This window comes from Papaver somniferum, chromosome 7, assembly GCF_003573695.1.
Source record: "Papaver somniferum cultivar HN1 chromosome 7, ASM357369v1, whole genome shotgun sequence".
In the NCBI taxonomy this organism is placed as follows: Eukaryota; Viridiplantae; Streptophyta; class Magnoliopsida; order Ranunculales; family Papaveraceae; genus Papaver; species Papaver somniferum.
Genome location: NC_039364.1, coordinates 257,471,695 through 257,480,971, shown reverse-complemented (window position 1 = coordinate 257,480,971; position 9,277 = coordinate 257,471,695). Strand labels below are relative to the sequence as shown.

The window sequence follows — 9,277 nt, the reverse complement described above, 5'->3', positions numbered from 1 at the left end:
CCCCAAAAAAAAAAAAAAAAATACACAAAATTTATGGATAGATTCCCATTGGCTTCATTCTGAAGCTAACTTAACTCAAACGAATCCATAGATTGTTTGCACATTAAAGCTTCTCTTGCTGCTGCTTGTTTGCTAGATGTCAATATGAAACAGGAAGGTATAATTGAAATACAAAATTGGTTAAAAAGACCAAAATCAACAATTCCTGGGTGAAACGAACAGTTAGATTTTGATACTGTTTAAATGGTCAAAAATGTAAAAATAGGAAGGATGTAACCAGTTTCATCGTGTCCATTTTCAAATATTTTTTCTTATTTTTAATTTACACAGGATGTATCCAGTTTCATCCTTGCTATTTTTTAAATTTAAGTTAGGATGAATCCAGTTTCATCCTTGCTATTTTTTTTTTTGACCATTTCACCCAAACTATTTTTTACTCGTCCATTTGAACCGTGATTTAAAAATATTTGGACAGATGACCCATTTTCCGGAGTTGAAAGGCCTCGCTTTTTGATGATACATTCACTGTAAGAGAGCGCACCCAGTACACTATATCAATTTTAGGAGAAAAATATTAGAATTGGCTCAGAAGTGTGAGATAAAAAAAATCCACTAGGGAAATAACTAGGAAATTTGTTTTCATGCCGTAAGTAACTACAAAGGACTCGAGTATTGTCATACCAAAGCCGGCCTTTGCTCTTTCCGAAAGATTTGACGCAAGCTGACGTGCTTCTTTTGGTTTACTATGAGACTAGTGGCAGATTACAAGATTCAAACAAAAGTCATTAGGAAATTCAAAATCAATGGAGAAAAGAAGCTTTGTAAGATCACCAATGTTACTGGTAGTCGGACAATGTCAAATTTTGACATTCCACATTTCTTTCGTGTAAGATAATAAAAGCCCATTAATTTGCAGCACATGGGCCTGAATCTGGAGGCATCCGCTGAACGAATGGAAATGAACGATTTTTTGGGACCATGGTTTTTTCGGGGACCATAGTTTTATTTTGGGTAAAGGCATTAGAAGTAAATTTAGGTCACCCCTTATCTGGATATTTATACTAATACCTAAATTACCCTCCTGATTAATTTTGGGTGATGATTAGTTAATGTTAATAATAGTTAGTGTAATGATTAGTGAGATGATTAAGTTAAAGATAATTAGTGAGATTAAAAAATCAGATGGTTTTTTTTTTTTAAAGAAGTAGAATTATTGAGAGAGTAAAGTTAGAGAAGATGAAGAAGGAAAACATGAAAAACGATGGATTTTACCAACCACAACCGGAGGAAGGGTATTTGGGTACCCAGGTGTGCTTCAAACTTAGATAATGTTGGTTGAATTGCTCCAAACTTTCAAAAAAAATGAAAATTTTTATGTAGATTTGGGTCAGTTCGGTTACCACATGTCAAGAACATGTAACCGAACACACCTGAAAGTGTAGTTCGGTTACGTTTTCCAAACACGCAGGTTACCGAACTCGCTCGTTAATGGAGGTTTTGGTCGTACAGTGTAATGTTCGGTTACCTAGGATAAAATGGTAGGTAACCGAACTTTGAACTTAACAATTTATTTGGGTACATCTTGTGTGTTCGGTTAGTTCGCAAACTTCAACGCAACCAAGTTCCCAACCGAACTGCAGGTTAAAAGTAACCTAGTGTTAGAAGTTCGGTTGGTTCGCAAACTTCAACATATTTTGCGAATCAACCGAACTGGGTTTATATATGCATATATGCAATTAGGAAAATGTTCGGTTACTACGAAATTTATTTCTTGGTGAATTAGGTAGAGTTCGGTTACGAAGTTTCAAAGGTAGAGTTCGGTTACAAAGAAAACTTAACATTTTTGCGAACGGACCGAACTTGTGGACTTCTCATTATTTTCGTAAACTAAAGTTCGGTGATATCCTTATTTTGCGAAGGAACCAAACTTATGGACTTCTGTTATTCTAATACAAGCAGTTCGGTTAAAAGTATTTTTTGCGAATCAACCAAACTCTATTGGCTAAGTTCGGTTACTTTGTAGTTTTAAAATTTTTTCGAAAAAACCGAACTCTATTGGCTAAGTTCGGTTATTTTGGAACTCAAGATAGTGGCCACAACAATACAGTTCGGTTAGACTGAATTTGTTTTTTTTTCGGTTCTAAGGGTGGAGTTCGGTTCCTTTGTAGTTTTAAATTTTTTTGCGAAACAACCGAACAGAGAGTTTCGTGACTTAGTTTTAAATCCAATAAAACCGAACTGTTCTTCGTGTTCTTCATTTTCAAGAAGTTCGGTTAGTAAAACCCTATTTTTGGAAAATCGGTCTAACCGAACATGGCTCTGTAACTCCTACTAAAACCCTATTTTGATGATTTCTATTCGATTGAAGCAATCAAAATCAAATTAAAGTGAAGGGTTTGTTGGAAAATACCTCCGGAGTGGTCCCATGGCAGAATCAGGCTGCGGCTGGCGTCTTTTATACTCGATAAAATTATCATGTAACAGAACTTAATTGTGATTGCATTGATGTTGTTACATTTCTTAAATAGGTGGTGGTGGTGGTGGTGGGAGGAGGTGGTGGTGGTAATCGGTGGTTGGTGGTGGTGATAATCGGAGGTGGTGGTGGTGGTAATCGGCGGTGGTGGGCGGTGGTGGTGGGAGGAGGTGGTGGTTATATATATATATAGGTGGTTATTAGGTTGGTTTTAAATTAAATTAGATTAAGGGTAGATTAGTCATTTCAACGTTTTAGGACACCCCTTATCACTATAGGGAAGGTGGCCTAATAAAACCATGGTTCCCTCAAAAAACTCATGATCCCAAAAAATCGTTCATGGAAATATGAGTGAAGAAGAGTGTATGAATTATGAACATGTATATGTGAATATATACAGCTACGTATATACTGGATTGACTTCCCGATACTTGGGTTAGTTTGAACTATATGGTGTTGCAAATGCTGGTGATTCGAGAGCCTATGTACAAGCACTCAAGAAATTTCCTTTGAGTGTTTACATGGGGGCCTAGTTCCAAAAATAAATTCAGTCCATTGAAAACGAAATGATTTCTCATTTGAATCTATACCATTCTCTCCGTGCCTCTACGTTAACTGAGCAACCACAAATTATACTGAGTATGACTTATTCACAATCTATGCAAATGTAATCCATGTAACATTTCTTAGGAGCTGTATTCATCTCTATTTAAATTCGACCCTGTTAAGCTTGATTGGTGCCAAGTGAAGCCGAACGTCTGGAAATTCGATAAATCTTTCTCATCTGTCCCGCCAATTCTATATCTGATCATAATCCTAAGGAACCGCTTGCTTGAAGGAGTCAAACATCGTATCCATACTTAGTCTTATAGTGTGTTAATTTAGCAGCTAGATTAACAGTCGACGACATGCTAGGATAACCTCCTAATATCTATGGAAGTTTTTAACATGCTAGTCGTATAATAAAGCAGCGTTGGACGTTGAACCAAACAACAATTGACTAGTCAACTGTGCTCAACCAACCAATGCCACAAAATTTCCGCCTGGTTGACTTCTTCTCTTTCCGTATGCATATGTTTCCTCAACTAATATTTTGATCCACTCCCCTCTCTCTCCCCGTATGCTAAGCTATCTTGAAAAACTACTAGTTCAATATTATAAATTAGCTATAATACGTGCCTCATTCTTGGGGATTATATTATTGACCACACTAACATAGTCTCCTTCTTGGGGACAGTAACTTAGCTATAATACATTCCTCTCTCTCCATCATAAACATTTACCTAAAAACATCCGGCCCTCAACAAAAAGGCGAATTTTGTTGAGCTGAACCATTCAGCTCAACTATCTCGCTACTAGTTTAAGTGCGAGCAAATGCTAGAGGAGAGAACCTAGTATTAACAAATAGATAATACCTTTTTTTGAACTGCAATATTTTTTGGCTAATCTAGCAGCTCAATCTAGTCCATGTGACTTAGCCTAATGAAATCATCACATCTCCAAATCAACATGGTACTTGTTAACTTTTTTTCAGTCAAAAAAAAGTTTTGGATTTGTGGCATAGCAGGATGCATTTCTTCTCCCCCAATTAATTGCCATTTGTATGTTTAAACTAAATTGAGTTGAGTTGAATCGTATTAATACATATTTGTCCCCAAGTGAAGCAAGCTTAATTTATATGCCTAAGGCGAATTATGAAGAGTTAAAGACACTAGCTGTGTTCTACAAGACGGCGAATCAAAGAGGTAAAAAAATGGCAACATTGAAGGAAAGAATCCTAAGATTGAGCAAATCCAATTTGAATTTTTCCAGACTGTAATGAACGACGAAGGCATAAAAATAAGCGTACTACCTTTTGTTTTCTGTTTTGCATATCATGTTATGAAGCATTTTTTCCCGTTACATTCTTCACCTGATCTAAAGGTGCTCAATCTTATTTGTTTTTTCTTTAGAAAGAAATCAACAGTTGTATAATTTCTATTTATAAGGTACATCCATTTGACTTTAATAAGTTACTAGTATGCAACCTGTGCTACGCACCCGGATCTGATGGAAATTGCGAATTGAAGTTGAGATATAATTGATCCATTTTTAGCGACCTGAAACCCAGAAAACTTACCCGTCTCCACTGCATCATTTATCAACTTAGAAAGAATCTCTACTACTAGGAGAAATAAATATGGAGATAAAGAGTCACCTTGACGTAAGCCCTTGCTGGGTTTAAACTTCTCTGTCGAACTACCATTAATCAAAACAGACATGTGAGAAGAGGAAACACACCAACTGATCCAATGAATCCATTTAGAACCAAAATCATGCTTTTGCAAAATTGTAAATAGAGATTGCAAATTGACATTGTCAAAAGATTTCTCCATGTCAATCTTACAAAGATTCAGCTGTAAAACCATATGGACCCAGGGCCTTATTGCTTCCCATCTTCTTAATTACCTCTTCCTACGTAAACTCACGTTCAAGCAATATCTTATCCGTCTCTCCAATTTTTGGAAAATATAGATTCTCCATACTCGAATACACCTCGTCTCTTTGAGAGAACAAATTAATATAAAAGCTTCTTAACTCTTCCCTGATAGTGATCGGCTCAAAACAATCTATCCCTCCAACTTGGAGCTTTACAATTGTGTTACGCTTATTTCTCACACTTGCAATACTATGGAAATTAACGCATATTCGAATCCCCCAACCGGAAATCATTTTGTTTTGCTCTCAACTGCCATTTTCTTGCCTCCATTGCTTATATGTTCTTCAACTTTAACTTACATTGATTTCTTTCCTCCAACTGATGGGTGTTGCAATGCACCAGTTTCTTCTAAAATATTTAACTCATGTATTCTTCCAGTGAGTTCAGATTTATCCCTATAAAAATTACCAAACTCCTTCATTCTCCACGGCTTTATAAGATGCTTCAAATTCCGGAGCTTTAGAAAAAAGATGGAACTCACACTCCCATTATAACTCATAATTCCCCACCATTGTTGGACATTCTTCACAAAATCCTTGTGCTCCACCCACACCCTATCAAACTTAAATAAGGTTTAGAAGACATTGCCGTTCTGAAATCATCAGAAGAGGATTATGATCCGGTATCATTCTTGTTAGCACAACTTGTAAGGCATTAGGAAAAACCACCTCAAAATCGTGACTGGAAATGAAACGATCTAACTTGCATAAAAGTGGATTAGCATGATTATTCGACCATGTAAAAGTGCCTCCTATTAAAGGTTGATCAATTAATTCATTCTCCTGAATGTAATTATTCAACAAAGCCATATTCCGTCTGTCCCCTTCTCCCCGGTTCCTCTCGTCACTGGAACGAAATGCATTCATATCCCCCAAAGAAAATAGGGCCAATCCACCATCTTCTTGGTTCATCCATATCTACCCAAAAATCAGTTCTAGAATTGTATTCACATGGACTGTATGCATGTCCCCAAGTCATAAACTCGTTACTTTCATCACCATTAACAGATCAATCTTAACAATTTTTCTACAAGCTTAATTATTATTTTGTTCCATTAAACAAATTCAACAAAAACTCCAAGAACCCTAGATTCAAAATCCATTTTGTTTATCAATAATTTGAAATCAAAGTTAGAAACTGAAGACGAACCTCACCTGTCACATCAAAGATCGAATTTCACTGTCCAAAATCATAGCTTCGTCATAACCCATATCTCAAAATCAAAATGCATGTATCAATAGAAATCTAAAGAAGACTTTGTAACCGATTAGTTTTCTGCTCCTGAAATCATCAGGTATTATCAATCTTGTCCTTGATTTTTAAACTTTGTCGTTGATTTTTAAATCTAATGATTTAATTTCTCTCATCTTCTCTCGATTTTGCAGAAGGGTTTTTCCTTATATATTTTCCCTGCAAAACAACTCATCAAGTCTTCAAGTGGGTTGAAGATCTCTTCTTCTGGTGTAAGAAATAAAACCCCTAAATCTGAAGCTGGTAATGATTATCTCAAAAACCCTCATTTTATTTTATTGTTTGAGAATGTTTTTAGTATTTGAAAACCTTGATATACTTTTGTTCTATTGAAGCTTTGTTTGCTGATGATCGAACAAATCTTGTTGGTACTCGTAAGGTAGTACTTGCTTTGTAGATTTCATTAAAGGATTTTGATTATATTTCGGGATTTTATAGTTTTTTTTTCCTGCTGGATAAGCTAATGTCATGTCGTAAAGAGGATAACCTGAATTTACTTATTCCCTTTTCAACATATGGTAGTAAAGGTGTTGAAGTTATGCAAGAGATTCAGGTTCATTTTAATTTTTAATTTGGGTTTGTATTTGTAGTAATCTCAATTTATCTCTATCATTTTTGAGTATTTTTCGTTTTATGTTTTAGTTTGAGATTTGTTTTAAGTTGTATGTCCCTAACTTGCTGAAGCTCATTAATGGTATTAGGTTGTTTAGCTTTATAGAGTTTTAATTTTCCAATCTTAATTCTGTAGAGACACTACATGTTTGTTTAAATGTCATGGCCAAGTTATTCACAACACCAAGGGAGACCAATGTTTTTTGTTGTCCTTAGTGTGCAGCTACTGTAGGTTATGTATTGAGTTATGTTTCACTTATAATGCTTCAATGTTTGCTCTTAATTAGAGTTCTTAGGTTCTGTATTGAGTTATGTTTTTTTGTTGTCTTTAGTGTGAAGCTACTGTAGGTTCTGTATTGAGTTATGTTTCACTTATAATGCTTAAATGTTTCACTTATACTCTGAGTTCGAACTTTTCATGACATAGTTACTAGTAGAAGAGGTGCTCATATGTAGTTTTGCTTACATATGTTTTCAGTTTTATGAGGATATGATGGTCAGGGATTTAAATTCATTTACGTGACGATGTGCAGGAGAACAAGAAGTTGAAGGGGAAGAACAAATGGTTGTAGCTTAGTGCTACTAGTCACTACGAGTTTCAATTGGTCGTATGATGATCAAGGAAATAGTATTCTCTAGCCTATCCATGGTTATGCATTGGCGGCAAATAGCTGTTTGAAAGGAGTGGGGTAAGTTCTCTCGTAGGGATGTAATTTGTTTCTAGAACAGAGAAGTGCCTGATTTATTTGTTTACATTGTAACTGTATTGTTATATACCATCGTGCCAACTATAAATGTAGCTAATCTTGATTTGAGATGGATCGCATGAGTTTTCATCCAAGTTCGAGCAGTGTGTGCTAATTTTTGTCTTTTTAAAATTAACAAAGTGAATGAAATTCTTTGGAGCTATAACAGATAGAATAATGAATTTGGTGCAGCTAGAAACGCTACAGTCTTGTAGTTATGATTGTAAAACTTAGCACTCAGAAACAAAAAAGGTATTAGCTTACGTACTTAACTCATTCTCGACTTATTTATGATGTTTACAAAATATATATTAGCTTACCTGCTTCACTCATCTCTGAATGTACATCTTTCTTCTTGTAAGCTCTGGAAGGATGCTTAATGTCTTTTAAGTAACAATGCCAGGCTCTTGCACACATTTTACATGTTAATTTCAACATCGATTTCTCCCAGCTTTAAACTTTTAGCCAACCTAACTACATCCTGATCTGTAATGTTGTTTGTTCCTTTGTGGTGTTATAGCAAAATGCATATGGTCGATAATAAATGCTTGACATCAGCATTTGTGTTGTTAACTGCAGGAGATATCTTCCTGTAGACTTAGCGAAAGGGGTGCTCCATGCACTTTGCTTGCACGCATTAGGGCAGGTACTATATTGCTCATCGAAGTTATTTTGTTTTATCTGCATATTTGTGTCTATTTTTATGTAACCTTCACGTTTGCAGTAGGCTTTTCTTTGATTTCAATGGGTCGAATATTCACTTTGGCATCAATCCACCTTGCTTGCAGTAAATGACTTGTTTGTTGCTTTTTAAGTAATATGTTAGTTGTGAATTGGTGTAGTGCTTGTTGAGAATTTTTGGTTCCTTAAACAAGCTTTTTTCTGTAAGAAGAAGCCAAATTTAGTGTTTAGATCAACAAGCACTTGTCTGTTCATGTTCCCTTTATTTTTTTAACAAGTCTTGACCTCTTATAACTAGTAATAATTTGTGTAGTGCTCGTATCTTCTGGCAGCACAGGTACAGTGGTGTTGGTATTGAAGTGATCAAGAATTTTCTTAGGACTTACTTTGCTGTTAGAACTTTGTTTCTTTTAAAGCAGTTATAATTTTGTTATTAAGCTTTTAACGCCAAACTTATTTTTGTTGCAATATACTATTCTATACAGTTGGGCAGCTCAGTTCATCATCTTTTTGCTGGTTTTAGCTTTTTTTTGGTGTCTGTAAGTTGGGTTCTTGTGATTGTAAGAAAATTAATCTTTAAGAATGCTTAAAACTTATGGTGTGAATTCACTACTTGCCTAGAGTTTTTTGACCTAAGTGTCATCCTGATTCAAATATAAATTGAATTACTGTTGTAAACAAATATGAATTGAATGGTGAAAGTTTTGATATCAAATGAGCTTCTACTGAAATTTCAGTTTAGTGAATTTCAAATTTTAGTCAGTCAGTAATAAGTAAGATGAATCATCAGATTTTCCAAAATAGGTTCATTCAAAATACCAGTTAGACTGGGGTTCAGACGTATCAGATTTTTGAAGATATTCATTCCAGATAAAACGACTACTCGCAACTAGCGATTTGGGTTGAAGTTTCCTATTTTAAAACTAATTAAACCACTGCGTTTGCCAGTGTTATCGTTTTACTGTCGATGGAAGTCGTTTTTCTAAAGATTTCAACATTTGTGAGGCACAGTCGTTTTGGAAAATACCACTTCTA

At 35.2% G+C, this 9,277-nt stretch overlaps 1 long non-coding RNA gene across 1 annotated transcript; it reads left to right on the top strand.

The window, feature by feature from the left end:
* The first annotated feature begins 5,775 nt into the window (after nucleotides 1-5,775).
* Nucleotides 5,776-8,951, top strand: LOC113293682. The gene is made up of 4 exons (XR_003332460.1): nucleotides 5,776-6,246; nucleotides 6,338-6,446; nucleotides 7,349-7,504; nucleotides 8,141-8,951. It is a non-coding gene; the product is annotated as an uncharacterized LOC113293682 (long non-coding RNA).
* The last annotated feature ends 326 nt before the right edge of the window (nucleotides 8,952-9,277 follow it).